At 40.6% G+C, this 21,304-nt stretch overlaps 1 long non-coding RNA gene across 1 annotated transcript; it reads right to left on the bottom strand.

Annotated features, from left to right (window-relative positions):
- Nucleotides 1-7,484: 7,484 nt before the first annotated feature.
- On the bottom strand, nucleotides 7,485-19,602 carry LOC144462583 (uncharacterized). The gene is made up of 4 exons (XR_013490838.1): nucleotides 19,457-19,602; nucleotides 13,520-13,617; nucleotides 8,144-8,194; nucleotides 7,485-7,976 (listed from the first exon to the last, which is right to left on the bottom strand). It is a non-coding gene; the product is annotated as an uncharacterized LOC144462583 (long non-coding RNA).
- Between the last annotated feature and the right edge of the window lie 1,702 nt (nucleotides 19,603-21,304).

The raw sequence follows: 21,304 nt of genomic DNA, 5'->3' as shown, positions 1-21,304 counted from the left end.
TATGGGCTTCACAACAAAAGAGGCCTTTCATTTCAAACTGCAGGGTAGACGCTGATTTCCTAAAAGCTATTGATTGAAAATGGCACAGCTGAGGAGCGGGAGAGGAGCCATGAATGGAGACAGTAGATTTTCACTTCCACCGTTCTCCAGCTGTGAGCTCTATTGCAGCCGGGCCTTCAAGGGGGGGAAGAGGGCCGTCCCTGCATATGGTGTTTTTCATGGAGTTTAACACACAGCGCCGTCACTCCCCATATGTGCTTGTGCAGTTTTGAGAGGTTTCATCTCAAAAGGCCGATGAAAACAAGTGTGTTTTTGCTGCATACTTTCTGCACACATGCCCCAGTTTGCACTAATTGCCATCAACTGGCATTCCTCGCCATCTGGTTTCATCTCCTGAACATGAGACCATTGACACAAGCTTAATAACTGATAAGCATCCATTATCTCTTGTTAGGGCAATGCAGCGCAGATGTCAACCCAGTACATATCAATACAGTCAATACATTAACCTAATTATTACTTATATAACATACACTGAGCCTGTCTCTGCCCTATCACCAGCCCACACACACACACATACACACACACTGACAGATAACTGAGTGGGAGGAAGGAATGTCATATACCTCAGCATTTAGTTAGCATTGGCATCCAACATGACAGATTCCCCCGTCTGGGTCGCTTAGCACTGATGGCTTGCAGAAAGGGTTCGCCTGTCTGCCTGGCTCTCCCTCACTTGCCCCTTAATTCTGCTCTGTTTCTTCAGATGCCCACCCCCTTTTGTCAAGGCGCTGCCATAATTATATAAGAGTTATGCAAACCTGTCTCTCGCTGGCAAACAATGAAACATTTCCAGCTCTGAAATAAATGGTGATTAGCATGAGAAATATACAGCCACTTATTGTGAAAGTCATCATTTAAAACTAACTGAGTCGCGGCTGCCTGAATGCTGATGTGGAGAATCGCCTTTTTGTATCATTCCATGCAAAATCATCCTCAGTCTTCCAGAGTAGTGACTGCGAAACATGAAAATGCGATTTTAAAAAAGTACCATCATCATGGCTCATGCTGTGCTGCGTGCATAAACTTTAGACCTGAGGAACTTAGTATCAAAAATAAATCAAAAATACCAGATACAATATGTCAGGCTGAACTGTGGGAAAATGCTTGTTTATTTTTTATTTCATTCAGGTTATATTGGTGACTACGGTCATTTCTTCTATGTTGCCACGTGTCTTTCAACGAGCTCAACATATGAGATACTGTCAGCCTGTGTGCGGAGGATTTTTCCAACCTTATAATTATTTGAGAATAAATTTAAGGGTGAAAGCTGGATGTTGAGAGGTTAAAGTAAATTAGATTCTTCATGAGCTTTCACTAGACTGTTTCCATAATTCATGCTCTTTTTTTCGCTGAGAGTTAGATGACAAGATTGATATCACTTTCATGTTCTTACGGTGAATATAAAGCAGGAGCCAGCAGCCGATTAACTCAGCTTAACTATAAGGACAGGAAACGGGGAAACAGCTAGCCTGGCTCTGTCTCATAGTAACACAACCTCTTACCTTACTCCTCTAAAGCTCATTACTGAACATGTGATATTTCATTTGTTAATCTAAAAAAAACTGAAGTTCAAAAGCACAGCGTTGTTTTTAACCTCCTGAGGTCTCTGCTGGTTGCCTGGCAACTTCACAGTGATGTTAGGAGGAATCAAAGGGAACTGTCAGAGCAGGAAAGGACATGATGTCAGTGACAGCGCCAGAGCCAGATTTGGTGCCACTTCTATTAAGGTCAGTGTGGAGGGCACGGCTAATCACAGTATCACCCATCATATCTGTGCTGTCACTGACCAGACTGCAATAATAAGCAGATCTGAGTAACTTCTGGGCTACTGGTAACTTAGCGGTCACTTAAGTGATAAAGGTCCAAATTTATTGAGGCGTATGCAATTTGCCAAATGTTGCCACCTCCTGACAACAACAGTAAACATTATTGAAAGAGCTGGTTAAGGTTAGCCCTTCTAAGTATTTTTAAATATCATGACGTGCTAAAATATCAATCAACAGTTTGACTGATGGTTAATTATCCATAATCAAACACATGTAACATTACAAGGGGAGAAAGGAGAAAAAAAATTAAGCCACTGCAGCCAACTCACTCGTGGCTCTGCATTTATACTTTCAGGTAGGTAAATGATCCCAAAGTGAGTGCTGTCACTGACATCATGTCCTTTCCTTCTTTTATAGTTTCCTTGGAGGAAACAGGAAGTCACGTCTATCCCCTTGTCTTCCTTCACAGACAAAAGAGAGATAAAATTAAGATATAAAGTTTTTAAAAAAAAATGGTGAAAAATGACAGAGCCAGAGTCATCATATCACATATCTATATTGTTTGTTTTCCAGATCAACAGTCCAGAAACAAAAAATGAAATTAAATAATAAAAGATAATTTACTTTAAGGAAAATAAATAATATTCACATTCAAGGTTCCAGAACCACTTAATATTTGATTATTTGGTTAAAAAAGTGACTTAGAAGTCCTGTATACAACATTCAGAGTATTAATATAGCAGCAAACATCTGTTAGCTATGTAAGAGTTTGAGCTTCTCTGGTCATTTTTGTCATAGTTGGTCCCGCCGCCTGTGCATGTTAGTGCATGTGAGTCCCTGTGAGTGTATCCCACTGGCTAGCGAGTTGCTGCCACTTTGCACCGCGCTCATACAGCAGTTACAGGTGCTCACTTTCTGTGCTCTGTCAGCACTGTTGCCATTGTTAGCACTGTTTACACTGTTAGCACCATAAGCTGCAAGCTACTGGATCAGCCACCTCCATGTTGAGAGCCATGTGCAGACAATCTCTACTCAGACTCTGAAACATAGATGTGCTCTGGATGTTACAGCTCCTTCAAATGACTGATTGATTGATTGGCAAAAGGGTTGCTGATTCCTTTTCCGTCAATCCACTAATTAATCGACTTGTTTCAGCTGTATTCATGTTACATATTGAAATAGCATCCTAGCATGTCAACTTTATGTATTTATCCCTTCAGTGTGAGTCACTGGTGTTATGAAGTGAGCACCTCTCTTCTCAGAATTAGTTTCACCTGCAACTCAACCAGCAGGAGAGTCCAGCATCCTGACAGCACCGGGGCAACAGGAGCAGCTTGCAGGGCCCGCCAGGCCATCTTTAATTCAACTCAGCTGCCGCCCAGCAGCCACGGGGCATCCAAAGGGCTGAGTCACTTGCTGAACTGAAGACATGCCAAGAAGAACAGACAGGGGGAAAGCCCAGGCCTCTCCCTGTGCAGCGGGGGAATCACTCCTCATTATATGTGGACGTGATTTATTGGGTCACCTCCATTCTCGTGGCCTGGTTGTTGGAGCATGATTGTGGGGGATTCAAACAGAGGCAGCTGGATTAGCATGATGGTATGAGCACTGTGTGTGTCACAGGGGGGGATGTGAAGTCTTGCAAAAAGACTGAGCCAACTTGATTAGAGGGAGTCCATGTTGCTCTTGAAATGCAGCTTTGTTTTAGAAATGCATTGGATGTTGTGTCCAGTGGGCATTGCTGACACGTCCTGATGGTGTGATCACTGACATGCAGTCATGTGTGCTGCTGTAGATGGTGTAATCTGTTGGTAGGCAGCTGTAAAATTTCTGCATCTGCACTTTCACATCAGAGAATACATCTAGTATCTAGTATTTAATGTTGTTAGGAGATTATTAAGCTCAGGTTTAAAGTGAATATTTATAGCATGTGCGTCTCATCACTTATCAGTTTTTATGTATAGCAGTGACAACTATCAGGCTGCTCACTGCTGTGGTTCTCCATCATCTTATTTCCTCCATCACAGTGTCAACCACAGGGTCAGCTCTCATTACGCTCTTGCGTGACCTATTAGAAGAAGCTCCACTGTATGTCGCTGCTCATTTCCGAAAGTGGCAACCTGGTGGTGCTGAGAGAAGAGAACAAACATATCTTGCCGGCTGAGGGGACACCTTGCTATTCTCACGACCTCTCCTACCCACTCAAACCCATGTGTGGGGGGGGGTTTTCGGCTGTGTGTGTCTGAGCGTTTGGATAAGAGTTTCGAGGAGCGTTATTGTTGCTGCTCTGTGCTAATTGTCTGTGAGTGGCATTTTATCAGACTTTTGCTCTCGCTGCAGGAGGCTGCTGCTTGCTGTATCAACCTGCTGCTGATTGTGAGGTGCTGACATCACTCTGTGTATCATCACAGAACATTTATTTGCAGGCATTTCTAGTGACAGAGAACAGGAGAGGTATTGGATGAAAAGCAAAAAAAAAGATGGCTTTCATTCTACATGAGCTACAAAAGGTCTACTCCAGTAAAACTGAGAGTCTGAGCATGTGTGTACACATACAGATGAGACCGGGGTGTTTTAGTGGGGGGAAAAGTGGGACTGATAACCCAGGGCCCCAGTGGAAGAGGGGCCCTTGAAAAGCCTGAGATAAAACGTTGAATTTGTTTGCAACTTTTTATTTCTAAGTAATAAATGCTGTGACAAAATAAAAACTGGCTGAATAAACTTTGTTTAAAAAGATAGTGGAAGCTCTCTGAGGCCCCTCTCACCCCAAGGAGGTGCAAAATGGTTTAGTCCACTCTTGCATTAGGATTTGTCTCTTAACGTAGCTAAAGCCAAGTGAATGACTGCTTAAGCTGCTGGAGCACCAACATGCATTGTCACATCTTTCCCCAAGAAAAGGATTTCGGGATTAAAAAGAAAGGAGAGAAAGAAAGGAATGGGAATGAAAGCAAACTGACTTTGTAAAGGGAAAAAAATCTAAAGATGTGCGAGAGAGACATGGATCAAGAGAGGAAGGGTGGGGGACCCACAGAGACTGCTTATGCATAGGGCTCAGAAATCGGTGCTAGGCTCCTGGAATAAGCTGTGATGACATATTACCAACATATTACTCATAATATACATGTTAAGAAACTATTCAGTTACTGGATATCACATCAACATTGATATTACATTTAAATTACAGCAATAAAAGCATAATAAGTGACAACTGGTACACACACCAGCATGTGCTTGGTACCATTATTAGATCTGTCATTGAATAATAAATACATTTTATTTATATGTCCACTCCATAGCTTGTTTATTGTCCTGTATTTTAGCTTTTAGCTTTTATATATTGTAATTTTTGTTGCTTGTTTTGATAATTCTTTATTTCTATTTTAACTGGTTTGCGTATTGGTTTATCTGTTTATTTTAACTTATTTTAGGTTTGTTTGTTTATTGTTTTTATGTCTTTGTTTACGCTCAGCATTATTCAAAATGAAGGTCTTCCTCAAATGATTTCCCCAGGTCTTAAATAAAGGTTTGACTGAGTTAAGTAACGCCTAATGCATGATTTGTGTGGATTCAATAAATGAATGAGTGCAGGATGTATCATTAATTCCTGTTGCTCACCATTAAGCAATTATCAAATCACCATGTGATTAGTTATCACTTAGTGGATCATTAATCAATGATAGTTACCTCACAGTTACTTCATGCATTAATTCATGATTGCAAATTGGTGGTAATGATAGGACCATGATGCTGCCTTCAGTTATGTCAGCACATCCCACAAATTGGTCCTGACTGAGATATCTCAACAACTGTTAGATGGATTGCTATGAATGTTTGTACAGATATTTATGGTTCCCAGAGGAGGAATTCTACTGACTTTGCTGACCCCCTGGCCTCACCTGTAGCATCGCCATGAGGCTGACATTGGTGGATTTGTGTGAAATATTTCAACAACTTCTGAATAGATTGCCATTAGATTTAGTACACATTTCCATGTTCCCCTCACACAATGAATTGTAATAATTTTGGTGTTTCCATAGCTCCATCAACAGGGCAAAAACTGAACAGAAACAGGGAGTTTTGGGGTCAGACACTTAATTTCCTGCATTCTGGTGAATTGTTATGGACCAATTTGTGCCTTTTTTATTTGATTTATAGTGATTTAAATGTTGGGGGGACGTATCCCCCCTAAAATCTACACCTATGCAGAATTTGCTGCGCGCACTTACTAACAGGGAAAATGACATCTTCCCTTGGATACAAAACAGAGACAAACTGTTTTAAATATGAATACATTTATTCGTAAATCTTTAAAGAAAAGAAATAAAATGTGTGTTTCCACTCTGCCCGCATGACTCCCTTCACCATAATGCTGAAAAATCCCTGCCTGTGGCTGAACCTGATCCTTGACCCGTGCTTTATGTTATAATACCATGTACACATGCTTAATGTAAAAGCCTGCAGGCTGCTGTGATTCACAACAGATAGCTTTAAAACAGGTCACAATATTGACTTGATGTTTGAATGCCCTGCATCCGTCTATTGCCAACAGCCAACAACACGACCAATCAGCTTCTCAAGAGCCAATAAGTTCACTTCTCTTCCTTTGATTCCTCCCAGCCCTTGCTCGGGGTTTTCTCTATATTGAATCTCAAAGTCCAGAGGAGATATGATTAAGTCTGCAGTACAAGTGAGCTGCCCCTGTGATTGGGGAAGAAAAAGGTCTCTGTATTAGAGTCCCCATCAGTCCCTACCTCCATGCGTCTCTCTTTCTATCTTTTTCTCTCTCTCTGAGGCCATTAGGAGTCATGGCGCTCTCCCTCATCATTAGATTAACTCCCATGGTCTGCCAGAGTGTGCAGGAAGACCACACTCATTACCGAGGCTGCTCTACTTTACTGAGCGCACAAAAGCCCCCGCTTTCACCTTGTAATTTGAGTCAGACAGGCTCATCAGGGCAGGAGGCAACAGCGTGATATGGAAGTGCTGCCGCCACTATCAGCAGATATTCATGTCATATACTGTCTTGATTACACAGGCGGATTGAGAGTGCACGCTTGGCAGAGGCGATGTTCCTGGGGACATATTAGGCACATTAGTTCCCCCAGTAGTATACCACGGCTGGAGGGATTTGATACACAGTTGCCACAAAGGCATTTACGATAATAGAGTTCTTAATAGAGTAGATGAATAACGCTCTGCCATATCCCTGTCGCAGTGGTAGTTTCAGTCCCTTTTCAAAAATAACTCTGTGGCCTGCTGGTCCCAGTGGAGCACAAATTGAGTGCACACTGGTATCCATGGGATAACAAACAGGAAAACAGCCTTAATATCAACAAGGATCCAATCATTTATGTAATCAGAGAGGAAATAACAAGATCTCATTTGTCGGCAAAGGAAATGATCCAGCTCGTAAAAAGATGAAAAATAGCATTAGTGGCTGAGATCCTGTACGTACGTAGGGCTACATCATAATTGTATATGATATGGGAATCACTCGGCATGTTTGAAAATTCACATGCAGGGAGGAAAATGTTAAAAGAATAACCCTGGCAGCTTGTTTGAGTGATGCTCACAGTGTGAGTGTGGATTCCCCCTTCAAATAAAGACACAACAGGCAGCGTACACATCACAGAAAACACTACTTTATTTCTGGGCTGGTCAGCAGAGTTATGACAAAAAGTCACTCAAGGAAAACCTCAAGTTGGAACCCACTTTTCATCACTCATGGGACACTTGAGTAATGATACACTCGGGTGTGAAATTACCTTCCTCTCCTGAATGTCAAACAACAGCTTAAGAGAAAAGATCACTGCATGAGCGATTGAAGCGAGTGAGGAAAACTGGGTTCAAACAAATACATGTTGCAATTTCAGTGCTCATGACACAAAGACACGGCGCCGTAGGCACCTAATCTTTGGTGACATCCCTATTTTGCGAGAACACAATCAGTTTGAATGGCTCCAAGCCTGTCAGAAATGTGTGATTTGTCTCAAGTTCTGCCTTCAAATTGTTTAAGATCATCCAAAGCCGCCTCTATGGATCAGCTGGTTGACTGCGGAGAGCCCTGCTGTGGTGTAAAAGAGATGGAGGAAGACGCTCTGGGCTGTTTCCACTTTTGCCACGAGGATATTTCTCCAGAGAAGCATTCTGGGAAGAGGAGAAGGTAAATTAGTTTGACACCTTGCTGCCCACCATAAATGACCACATTCAAAAACACAAGCATCATTCAAAATGATCAGGTTTGTAAATAACTGACTGATCTATCCAGTCATATAACTACAGTCAATATTCTTTAAAAAATGACAAAGACTCACGAGCTGTCTCGCCATGGACCTGAGGACACCTTCCACATCTAAAACCCACATCTGTGAGGAAACGAGAAAGAGAGAGAGAGAGAGTGACAAGTATTTCATCATTTACAGAGAGATGTTGCAAAGCGGAATTGGATCTTGCACCTTTTGATCACAGCACAGCCACCTCTGAGCACACTGAGTGGTTTCATATTTTAGTTAATAAAATATTAAGCAGGCTACAGGAAGTGCTCGGCCGTGCTGGACTTCTAACGGACAGGTTGTTTAGTTTTAGTCACCAAGGACAGTTCTCGTTGATCTATGTAATAGCTGTAATGACACAGACTTGGCTGTGAAGACACATTTTCTTCTGTTTTTAGGCAAATGTTTGAAGGAATTTTAAATTAGATTAAAGGCCCATTAACTTATTTTCTCTATCAGCTTCTCACCACAAGAGATGAGGTGACCCAAAACTATTTTCAAAAAAGTTAGAACAGTTTCTCTACAGGAGAGATGTTGTATTTGAAGTTTTTATCTTTGCTTTTCTCGCTGGTTTAAGGAGGGTTTGGCAATGTTGGAAAAAGGCGATGTCATGTTTTTCTATGCACCAATGCCCTCCTATTTTGTAAAAACCTTTGTATCTTTATCAGCAACCATATTGATAGAAATGTTTTATGATTTTGAAGATGCAACTGTTTCGCATCCTAGAAGATAACAAAAATTTTCATTTCTTTTCTTTTAATCTTGTTGGCTAAATTTGATAACATAAATATAAAATTACAGGTAAAAAGCCTTGTTATAAAAATGTCTTGGTTTACAATTTAGTACATTGACTCAGTTTGTTTTTCTATTAATCCCAAGGCTGAACTTGTTTTTTGTTCAAATCAGAGTCAGAATCAGAATCAGAAATACTTTACTGATCCTTGAGGGGAAATTGTGAAATTGATTTTGTTACAGTCGCTCTGATGTGAATAATAAAGACTTTTTAGAAATAAGAAGAGTATGAAATGAAGGTATGTAAATATAAAGCAATAAAATAAAATAAAATAGAAATGAAAATGTGCATTAAAAATAAAAACTGAATGTGCATTATGCTACAGTGTTTAACACTGTAGCATAATGCACAAGAGATTTGTGCTTATGTATGTATGTCAAGAGAAGAAGAAAAGAAGAAAGGAAATATAGCGATGACTGAGTAAAACTGATGACATTTGGTGGGGTATTTGTTGTTGCTACTGGCACTGTCAATCAAATTTCACCAAACCACACTCGCACAGTCCCAGTGGAACTGATTAACTGAGTTTTAAGAGAAATACTTCAAATTTAAATCAAGTTTACAAGCACGTTAACAAAATTCCTTACCTTGAAGGGCTGTTATTTTAGTTTATTTTTCTATTGGTGGAGAAAAATCTTTCAGCTTTGACTGATGAAACAGTTAAATGAGTTTCCCCTTACAGATATTGTTTCCCAACATTCAGAGAGGCAGCATGTTGAAAATAAACTCTGAACTTATGTGGCAATGTATGACTGTGTTGTCCACACCTATGTGCAAATCAGTACTGCTGACAATTATAATTAATCCCAGGTTATGCTACTTCCTGCAGTGAACACTGCCTCTGAAATATCACCATACAGTAATTTGTAGCTTCAAGCCCCCATAAGTCCACATGTCCTTGTTACTGAGCAGGAGGCCACACCATCTGTGAATACGGTTCTGACCTTCAAGTACAAACAAAATTCATAGCTGCGATAATGGCTTTGTGTTTATTTGGAAACACGTGTGGTAGCCAAGTTATCTAAAGAACAACATGACGGCTGTCTGTCAGGCACTCGGGTGGGTAGTTATTAAGTTTATGTTGGATATCTACTCCCTGGGTAAATTAAAAATTTACACACAGCTGGAGATGGGTTTGTGCCGACAGGCAGGTTTGTCCTTCCCCATGTTATTTTATTTACTGTGAGCACAGCATGGTGTCATGGTGCTTCATAATGACTTTTACACAACGCATCTGTGTTAATGAATTCATTAAGAACCTCATTAATACATTAATGAGAACAGATTTTTATGTCAGTTTAACATTAACTCCATCAGAAAGCATTAAGGAGATGCAGATCACTTGACATATGAGGAGAACCACTGGTGTCAAAGTCTTCTAATCAGTGGCGTCACCGAGGGGTGGCCACGGGGGACTATGGCCAGCCTGATACAATCAAAAAAAAGACCCATAGACCCATTGACTTCCATGGCAAAAGAGATGTCAGAAAATCAGTGGATGAATTTGTTGGCACATCACAACCCCCACAAATGATTTGGTCTAATATGATTTGGAATGTCTAGAAGAGCCGCAAGATTAAATCATTTTATCCCCATTCAATTTAGTGGAGTGCTTAATTTAACAGTGTCAATCGCCATCGTCAGCCAGATTTGCTTCCTTCTTGTTTCCATGGTAATGTTAAAGAGATTTGGAGAAGGACAGGCCACCAAGAAGTGTGCCAGGCTTTGAAGCCAATTTTCGTAGTGGCCAAATAGTGGTACTGCAATTCCTGGGGTCCATTGCATGATGCCCTGCGACCCAAAAAGACTTTTCCCATCGACTTACATGGCAAAGGAGATGTTTGTAAATCAGTGGATAAATTCGTTGGCACACCACAACCCCCATGAAATTATATGGTCCGAGAACATTTAGAAAGTCTAGAAGAGTTGCAAGATTAAATCAATGTATCCCCATTCAATTTAGCAGAGTGCTAAATTAACCAACATCAATCACCATCACCAGCCAGCTTTGCTTCCTTCTTGTTTCCGTGGTAAAGTTAAAGAGATTTGGAAAAGGACAGGTGGATTGGCTGCTGACATATTTTAAAGATGAAAAGTTGTTAGCCAGAAAAGATCAAGACTAACATTTCTTTGATATTATCTTTGTAGGGCTATGTGCCACCCAGAAGTAACTTATGCAACTTTCTACAGCGGAGAGAGACAAACGTTAGGTTAGCACCAAGGTCTGTATTTAGGAGAGTATTTTACTGATCCCCAGAAGGGGAGTAGGAGACGTATACCTGGCAGTGCAGGAACAATGTTGACCGATAGTCTTCTCATCATCAGTCTACAGTCTCTTTTTCAGTGAGACCGCAAAGCCTCATTTTGTTTTGCCTTGTTCATAAGAGCTAACAGGAAAACAACAACCAGCCTATTTAAAGACCAATAGATCACCTGGCACATGTTTATACAGATATTTAACAGAATAAAACAGGACTGTAGTGGAAAACATTAACATTAACTGTAGAACAAGAAACCACAATATATCAGTATACGATTCCTTAACACTCATATTAACATAGTTTTCAACTATCCTATGTAGTTCAACACCATATACAAATACTTGAAATTCAGGTATAGCTTTTGGTTTTGGTGAGCCTCCTCAAGGTTTTCAGTGGCCCCATCTGGTCACCCCTATGATATACATAATTTCTAGGGGCGCCACCACTTTAAATGTATTGTGCTGGTGTTCAAACAAAGGTAGAACAGATGTGTGATCATTACATGATGTCCCACAAACTACCTATGAAACCTTTTTAAAAACCCAAATCATGTTTGATTCTCATTACTGTGAAACATATGAACACATACAGTAATAGAGCTATTACACAAGAGATGCAGCACAGTTTAGAGATAAGGAAAGGAGCACTGCCGTTGATTGATCTGCTGGACAATACCCAGAGGCACTGTACAAAGAATACATAACAGACTGTCTAAACAACTTAGTATTGACTGCACTGGGAGAAAACAAGCAGCTCTGAGTTCAGTCAGTTCACAGTTAAATGCGCAAGAGCTGTAAGAAAGACTGTTCCTAGAAAACAAGACCACAACATGTTCAGGTCGCAGCGTGCGAACATGTGTGTGAGAGAAGGAGGTCAGTGATGGTCTTACTCTGTGGTTTTGTCTCTTCTCTATGCTCCAGTCTCGCACATCCCTCCAGTGCTCTGGCAGACATGCATCAGTTGCTCGGCTGTCTCCCCTCCTAGCCATGATGTCCCCTCCACACACAGTGTGTCAGCGACTCGAGCGCCGGGTCACTGCACTGAACCACGTCCACCCCCTCAAGGGTCCATCACAGTTTCCTACAGTGGAACTTGAGCCTAGAAACTGATACTCTTCAGTACGGAGCGGTTTATACTGTGCAGGATCAAAACTATTCTGCTTGTAAGGTACAGGGTAGCAGTGCAGATGCCTTTATCTCTCACTGCAGTGTGTCTGATAAATGGAAGATGTTTCAGCTGGCATTGTGTTAGAAACATTAGAAAACCAGTCAGATGAATTGCTCTGCTGACATTACATGTTTCTGTGCTTCAGTCTGTATTAAGAAGTCAAATGCTGCTCAGCTGTCAACCAGCCTATATTTCGTAGACAATTAGATCTTGTTCTTGGGAAAACATGCTTTTTCCCTTCGATTTCTATGTTTAGTGATAAGGTTTGTCTCTCTCTGTACATGGGGCGCCGGCACTATCCACTACGCTACCAACGGCCCTTTGTGCATTAGTTCATGTGGGTGTTTGAGTGCTTACAGACAATTTCCACATCGGCATATGATGTTTAACATCCCTGACAACCTCTATAGTCTCATTTAGCCACATGATAGCAACCGCCTTTTTAAAGACACAAAAAACTTCCAAAATCCCCAAATGTGGGTATAAAGTTTTTTTATGTCGTAGAACGAACCATGAAAATCTCTTAATCTTGGGTTCACCCCAGATCTTATTTCATGCATCTAATCAAAAAGCCATTAAGGAAAACTCAGTGACTTTAAGAGGAGAGAATCTGAAGTGCAAAAATACAAACTCTCATCTGGGTTTTAAGACTCATTCCTGCACCACTCTCTATTCAAATCCAGTTTCCTTTTATAAACTAAACAAAAACTCAATTAGATGATTCCTTTCAAGACTGTTGGATTGTAGTCGATTTCACAAGTATATCTAATGAACTGATAAGTCAGACATGTAAAGACATTTTATCCACTGTGTCAGCTCTATAGACTAATTGTTTTATTGTTGCCCAGAATGAAATGAGAATGACAATAGGCCTACTATTTAATTGTCTGTCACTAAGACAATGAGGGAGCACTGCTGTAATTAGCTTTATCAACAAATAAATAGCATGACATATTTAGATTCTTATACACACTGCCCCCGGTTAGACAATTAAAGACTTTGCTTCTTTGGAAAATAGGGAAAATCTAAATGTAGTTCAATTAATGAGCAGCTAACAGTGATTAAACTGTCGGTGCTGTCAGAAACTTGAACTGTGGGTCGAGTCTCACATTACAGTTTGACACAGAAACAGTACAAGTGACCTGTCCAAGGAAGAGATTAGTGACACAAGAAGACAGTATATGAGTCATTGCTTACCTGAAGCTGATGCCTGGCAACACACTGAGCCTTGCGTCTATGAATCTTTGCTGCTCTGCACGCAGGACGCCTTATTCTCCCCCGAGTCTTTTGGAAAGCTGAGAGGAGGAAGAGATGGAGGTCAGAGGGAGCACAATTGTGTGTTACAATAATAAATTAAGATTATAATGAACTGGATTCAGAAGAGAATCAGAAACACCCTAAAGGTGTCAAGTGAAGTGATAATTGCGGGATAACCGTTACCACTGCAAGTCAGGGAAAGTAATCTGCCAAATAGAGAGCAGGGTACTGCATCACACAGTCTCAGACAAACAGAGAAGTGTCGGTCAGTTTGTGTCTGCGTCTCATTTTTATTTTGGCATCTCTTCAACAAAGTCTTTTAATGATTTGAATAGAAGTGCTGAGTGAAAATGTTCCTGTTTTGAAGCGCTTTTATTCTGCACTGTCACTTTCTGGACCAACAGTCATGCTATTACTGCAGTTTGTAAAGCGGTGCAGCTAGTTGGCACAATTATTCAGTGAGCGCACATGAAACAAATTGGATTTCCTTATGATTTCTTTTCATCCTTTCAAGAAGGGGAACGAGACGTTCTTTCTGCGAGTGCTGCTGAACATTTTCCAGTGCACACTGTTATAACAAGCAAGCAGATTTAAATTCATTACACTGTAAAAAAAAAAAAAAAAAAAACTTGCAGAAATGTGAAACTTGCTTGGAATACTTTCATTAAGTTTTCATTTTTAAAAATTGTTACATTATCATTTTGTGGTAATCAGAGCCTGACCGATACAGACCATACGTAACATGAAAACTGCAGCTGAGGCTTGTTCGAGATGTACTGTGCTTCCCCTAAAAGGTGGACGAGATCCGGCGGCAGCAGAAGGGGATGGTGACAAAAGCTGCCTTCAAAGAACATACAGGAAGTCACAGAAATATTTACTTCCTGTTAGATCAATCTGTAGGCTACCTGTAGTTTGCAGATCATGTTAAAACCTCATGATTACCGACCACGCAGAATATGTCTGCAAAGAGTTGAAACCTTATTTGCACAATTAAAGATCATTAGCCTACAATCTAGCATTAAAATAAAGAGATATATAAATGAATTAGATTTTCTACAAAACTTTGTGTTTGTTGTCAAAACTAAGAATCAAGCCAGCACTTTCATCTGGCGACAGCCAGGTGTTTCCCATCATGCCCTGGGTCTTGCAGTCGGCGAAGAGCAACTGCAGGACCTGGCTCTATAAACTGCTGCCACCTCGATCTTGTGTGGTTATTGTTGCCTACATGTGCATGTTGGGATCAGGTTGGACACAAATCTAACCAGCATGAATTATGTGCCAATTACCGGTGACAGATTCTGTGCAGGTCTAACTCATCTGGAACAATCGTAATGTCTGCCTCACCTGTATATTGCTGCTCATTTTGCTTCTCTGTCTCTCTTTTCAGCCAAATTTTAACTATTTTCCACCTCCATCAACCAGACAACACATTCTCACTCCGACCTCGTCACATATTGACGTTTGGTCATGGACTTTCCACGTCCACATATGACGTGCAAGGTACCCTTGGTGTGTTGGTTGTTGATGTTCGGGGACGGGGTGTCAAGTTCTGTCTGTTACATGCATTGTCTTCTTTTAAAATACGCTTCCGTTTTCACAGGAAATTTACCGTTTACACACAGTCTCTTTCAAAATAAATGCACTACGTCATTACAACACCACCAATAGACTTTTTTTTTTCTGTCAACAACAAACGCACATGGTTGGGTTTAGGCAACAAAAGCACATGGTTAGGTTTAAGAAAAAAGAACAGGGTTTGGCTTTAGAATCTTACGGGACACAAACACCACTCTCCCAGGTGAAAGTCGGTGTTTGTTGGACCCATCCACCACCCCTCCTGCCTGCCCCAGTTGGACTTTCACTGCCTAAACTTTCATCCTTGTTCTGCTGCGTTTCCCCCTGAAGCCGCCAGGCACTGTTAAACTATAATGGCAACGTGGCCGCATATCATGCTTTTTTTGTTGGTTTCTGACGCAGCAAGTCATTGCGCCACAAGTGCCAGATTTCAACGACCTCAGTGTGAGACTGGGCTCTGCCAGACATCCTTAGACTTTCCCTCCTTTTCCCATCACCTGTCTGCCCCACCCATCTACACACCTGTTCCTACTTTCCTCATCAGCCCAGTTTACAACCAGCCCTTTGCCACACACTCCTTTAGAGTTTGTCAAAAGTTGCCATGTGCTGTGAGTTCCAGCCATTTGTTTCTCATCTCTTCCTGTTTTTTTTTCTCCTGCTACTTCTGGATTTACCTGGAATTTGACCTGCTTTATCACCTTGCCTGCTCCTTGTTGGATTTGTTTGCTTATTTGCACTGTTTTGTTGGCCCTTTCCTGCCTCACAATTCATTAAGTCTACTGTCTCTGCTACAGTAAATCACTGTACTCTACCACACATTCTGCATTGTCTACATGTGGGTCCTATCTGTATTACCTGGCACACAAGTCATGACACAGAAATGTCAAAGATAAAGCAGTGTCTCCACAACATAGATTGTCCATCAAAGAGCACTGACAGCTTTAATTTAGCCATGTTAGCAGGATAGTTGTAGGGATGGCAGCCAGTCTGTTGGTCAGTCCACTACTTCAGTCCAAACTGAAATATCTCAACAGCTGTTGGATGATTCGCCATGAAGTATTTGACAAACATTTGTGGTCCCAAGAGGATGTATTCAAAGGACTTCAGTGACCTGACATTCCCCTGAGCCTCAGCTGCTGTGTTTAGTGCTAATTAGCAAATGTTAGCATCCAAGGTCCTATGTTTCCCTGCTCAATATTCTCTTAATATGACTAATTAAGGAGACCTTTCAAAAGACTTTGTATTCTCAGCGATGTTTTCGTCCATGGTCAAGGGTTCAGTGTTTGTTTACCTGGGTCAGTATGTTGAAAACCCGCCTACAGCTTACAGCCTTCTGATGTTATACGCCTTTAAACCTTCACCCTAAAACTTTTGGGCAAAACACTTTTCTTGAATTTAGACATTTATATCTCCACAGTGGCTGAACAGATTTTTACCATTCAAACTGCATTTGAAACGTTCAACTCTGTTTGTTCTTTTGCAGTTTGAACGGCAAAGCTGGCCCTTAACAATCTTTTACAATGTTGATTTGTAGAGACATAGGAAACTGAGAACATGGAGAAGACACCATCTCATAACCCCCAATACTGTATAAAAGCAATGTTTGTGTTTGTTATGTAAGTATTCTAAGACAATGGGCAGAATCATGCAAAAATTCCTCAATGTTCCCGCCCACAAATACAAGAAAAAGAAATTGAACAATGTTGACAATGACCATGCACATTTGCTCAGCAGAACATTTTGTGTGTATGTTTATGTAAAAGTACAAAAAGTGTACATTTGTCCTTATGTTGGTACAGCATGTTTCCTCACTGTGTATTTTTAGTCATATAACAGTAGTTCGTAGAAGAAGATGTTTTTCCATTTTGCCTCTTATCGACAAATATCAGCCTTTGCTTTCCAGTACAGTTTCTGCGTACTGCATTTATGAGCCTGCCTCTTGGCAGCGGATTTCAGTGTAATTATTATGTTTATTCAGTTGAACGTCAAAACAAAAGCATGGATATTACTGGATGTACCAGTGTAATTAAGTAAATTACCAGTTTGGATGTGCAGCATTTTATGAAAAGCTGTGATCCTGAGAGTCTAGATCCAGTTTGTTCAGTTCTCAGACATATTAAGTATTACAGTCTCATAGTAAACTCCTTCTCAAATGTCATATTGTCTGCTCATCATAAAAACAGCATGTCCTGATATTTATAACCTCTCGTATCATAGGTATGTTTGACAGTAAAAGCCAACAGAAAGTGTTTGTTCTGGCATTTATGGAAAACAACCTCCATAAAGGCCATCTCAAGCGGCATCAGCCTCTTTTGAGTCTGTCAGTGTAACGACATAATCATCTTGGCATTTGCAATCAGTATCTCACCACTTTCTACTCGTCTCAGAATAGCATCCAGCTCCTGGAGATTCCCCTCAGTGACAAACAGTCACTACGAGGCCAACTAACGGAGAAGGACAAAAACATTTCACGGTAATCAGCTCTTTTCCCAGCACACAGTCACCTTGGAATCAATTCAAGCCCCAAGCTGTGGTGTTATTCACACCACATAATTGCTTTGTTTCGTCCAGCGATGTTCAGTGTTGTAATGAGCCACAGATCCAAGGACAGACCCTGCCTGGGGGTTTGAGCGTCTGAAGGCAAGAAGGGCTCTTGGAAAATGACTCATGTAGTGGTCTCTACTTTGTCATGCTCTGGCATTAGACACGGATCCCCAACCGAGGCGCCGCACCTCATTACACATAATTGTGTGGAGAGATCAATATGTGACAACCTGCGGATGACGACATCTAAAGCAATTTATTCTCAAACAGTATGAAGGTCCCGGCACATCCTGAGCACCAGAAGAGAGCAAAACTATTCTGCTGTATTTAAAGATAAATGAAAGAGTTAAATGTAAAGCTGTCAACGTGGACCTCTGGTTACTGAGAGGTAAAAACTGGAGCACACAGAGGGTGCATGGATATTTTTACCACTGCTTATGACATTACTGTAGAAGGCCAAAGAGGACATGTGCAAAAATGTTATTTCCCTGTCATCATAAAAGAGTTTGTTTTCTTGAGATCACAAAATAACACTGAGCTGGTCTGGTTTCCTAAAAAGGCTGAACATAAAACCACGCCTGACACACATCTGAAATTGGGATGACGACTGAATTAAACAAGATTAATTTCAGCCACATAGTATGTTAGTCCTAATTAGTGAGAGCATATGCACACAGCAGTGGCCTGAGGGTGCTCATTAAAGCTATAATGGATCACAAAACGGCCAAAATTTAGTGATAATTGTGTGTGTGTTTAACATAGATGAATAAAGCTCTCTTGATGCATTGCCATTGATATATTACAAACTGACAAAGGCTGTGCTGCAAAAAGAAAGAACAAGTGTTATAAATTGCTTCTCAAACACTTGTACATCCTTTATTCTTACTGAGATAACAAGGAGGGCTCAGGTTCATATAAACCATGAGCATCTCTCTTTATAGTGGACAAAAGACTACTAAATGATAAAGGAAGTAAACAGGGACATTTGTTGCACAGAAAACACAGGGGTCATGTCCCCTGTAATATTTCTGTAAATTTATAGTGCTATGAAGAGATGTTTACGTTCTGTGATTACGCACATATTACACCAGTCTGATTTTATTTTAGTACTGTTTTTAGGGGGAAAAAAAAGTTACAGACATATAATTGATTCACCTCAATATTTACTGTAAAAACTATAGAATTGAAATGAGAATATATTTTTTTATGATGCGAACCTTGCAAGAGAATATAATGTAGGAGGATAAAACTTACAGACAACATTGTTGAGCATTTAATTAATTAAATACATTTTAAAATACTCACAAAATTTGACAGTTTGATCAAAGGTTTGACAAATAAATCTTAGGTGGGGGTTTCTGCTTATTGAATTTGTACTTGTATTTCTAATATTCTGGCAACAGCCCTGCCACATACAACTTATATTTCAATAACAATCAGGTATGTAATCATAATTAAGTGGAAGCATTATTTACTGCATTTGCATTAACCTCCAGAATATATTTCCACAGTGAATGGAAGCACTGCAGTTAAACAAAAACTGTTAAAAAAGTTAAAAACCGATTCTGATGTAAGCCATGTACTCATGTAGTCAAATCCAATCCAAGTCTCCACTCTACAGCTGTGATGAAGAATTATCTTTAGACTTAGTTTAACTATGAAACTGCATAAGCTCATACTGTGGCAATAACAAAAAGGGACACAAATGAGTAAAACCTTGCCCTGCTCAGACAAAGGTTTACAAAAACAACAACTTACGTCTTCTCTTGGCTGATGAAATGCCGGCGTAGCACTAGAGCCAGAGTGGAGAGAAACATGATGGTGGTGCACATGGTCCCCAGAGCCCACCACCCTGCAGCCAAAGAGACAGCAGGGTCAACATGAAGCATCCATACTGAATCCACTCACTGCAGCAGAGGAGACCTTTTTGTTTCTCTCCCTCTCTGTGCCTGGATCAGGAACACAGGAGGATTAGTCAATCCCAGATTAGAAAAGATGACATGGTGCATTATTGAGGCACAGCACCGCTGCAGATCTAAGCTATGTTATGGTGTGTGTGTGTGTGTGTGTGCGCTTACTGTGTTCAGATATTTGCTGCATGACTCCAATGAAAAGCACCTGCCCTCAGACAGAGCCCACAGAGCCACCTTGGATATTTTTGCATTTCTGCCACGTACAGAATCTTCCTGCTGAAACATTTCCTGTCATGCAGACCTTGTTGTTATGCCATTGCCCAGCAGTCACCTGATCATCACCTGCCTGTACACCTGCCCCTCATCCTCCTAGTCATAGTATACTAGTCCACGTGCAAATCTTATTTGCTGGACTGTTCAATGTGCTGCTCAGCCTCTTATTATAATAATCAGTCCAGTGTCTGACTTGTAAACAGCGTGTGACTGTGATTCTCTGATTTATTTCCAAGATATCTGACCTGGTGTTCAATAATGTGTAAATACCTGAAAACCAAACAGACTTGGGCACTCACCAGTTACCTTTATAGCAAACCAGACTTTTCCCTATGATGACAAGTTGCCTGTTGGACGTCATATAATCTGGCTGTATTTCAGTTTTGTAGCATAGCACAACGTTTTCAGCCTACACCATTGTACTGTATTTTCTACCAATAGCCTTAAAGAACAAAACTAAAACTCTGCAGCTGCTGTTCTATCGATATGTGCTGCCACCTACTGAGATGTGCTAGCCTGCTATGCGGTTCTACGGTATATGTAAGACTACATGGAATAGGTGTAATATAAAATGATTTTGTAGTGGGAACATTATTCGATGAGGCATAGGCTATAGATCTATCGGAATGTGCTACCCCTGAAATCGCAAATAAATATGTTACAATAGAGTATCAAAATATGCCCCACATATTCTTAGAGTACACTTATCCCTGTTAGTTATCATTTTTCAATGGGATAGAGTGAATCTGCTATCAGTTCAAGCAACTGTAGCATTTTTTGACAGGGCACCATAAATTGAGCGATCACCTGCTCTGTGAGGCTGTGCTTTGAGCTAAATGCTAACATGCTAACAGTGACAGTGCTAACATGCTGATGTTTAGTAGGTATGATGTTAACTATGTTCACCATTTGCATTTACGTGTTAGCATGCAAACAATTGCAAATTAGCATAGACATAAAGACATTAAGTACCACTGAACTAGATGGGAATGTCATTTGTTTGTCAGATATTTTGTCATGAACCAAAGTATTAGACAAATTACTCATCAAGTGCAACCAAGAGGTCAACACCAAAGTTATCACAGTAGATCCAGAGGAGAACATGAATGTGTGTGCTAAATTTTAATGGCAATTTATCCAGTAGATGTTTGGACTTTCACTCTAAACCACATGCCAATCTCATGATGGCACACCTACAGTTCATTGTCTAGGGATCTTGAATGTCTGTAAAAAAATTGTGCCACTCCATCTTGTAGCTGTTGAGATATTTCACTTGATAAGAGAAAACCTTGAGCTGCTGGTTGCACTAAATAAAAAGTCAGGGGATAACCGGTCATTAAGATTCATCCTCTGGGGACAATGAATTTTTCATGTGTTGTTTGTACAGTGTGCTGTTTGACAAAGTTTCCCATTTTGTAAA

This window comes from Epinephelus lanceolatus, chromosome 3 (genome assembly GCF_041903045.1).
Source record: "Epinephelus lanceolatus isolate andai-2023 chromosome 3, ASM4190304v1, whole genome shotgun sequence".
NCBI classification, from domain to species: Eukaryota; Metazoa; Chordata; class Actinopteri; order Perciformes; family Serranidae; genus Epinephelus; species Epinephelus lanceolatus.
This window is presented reverse-complemented; position numbering and strand designations above follow the sequence as displayed.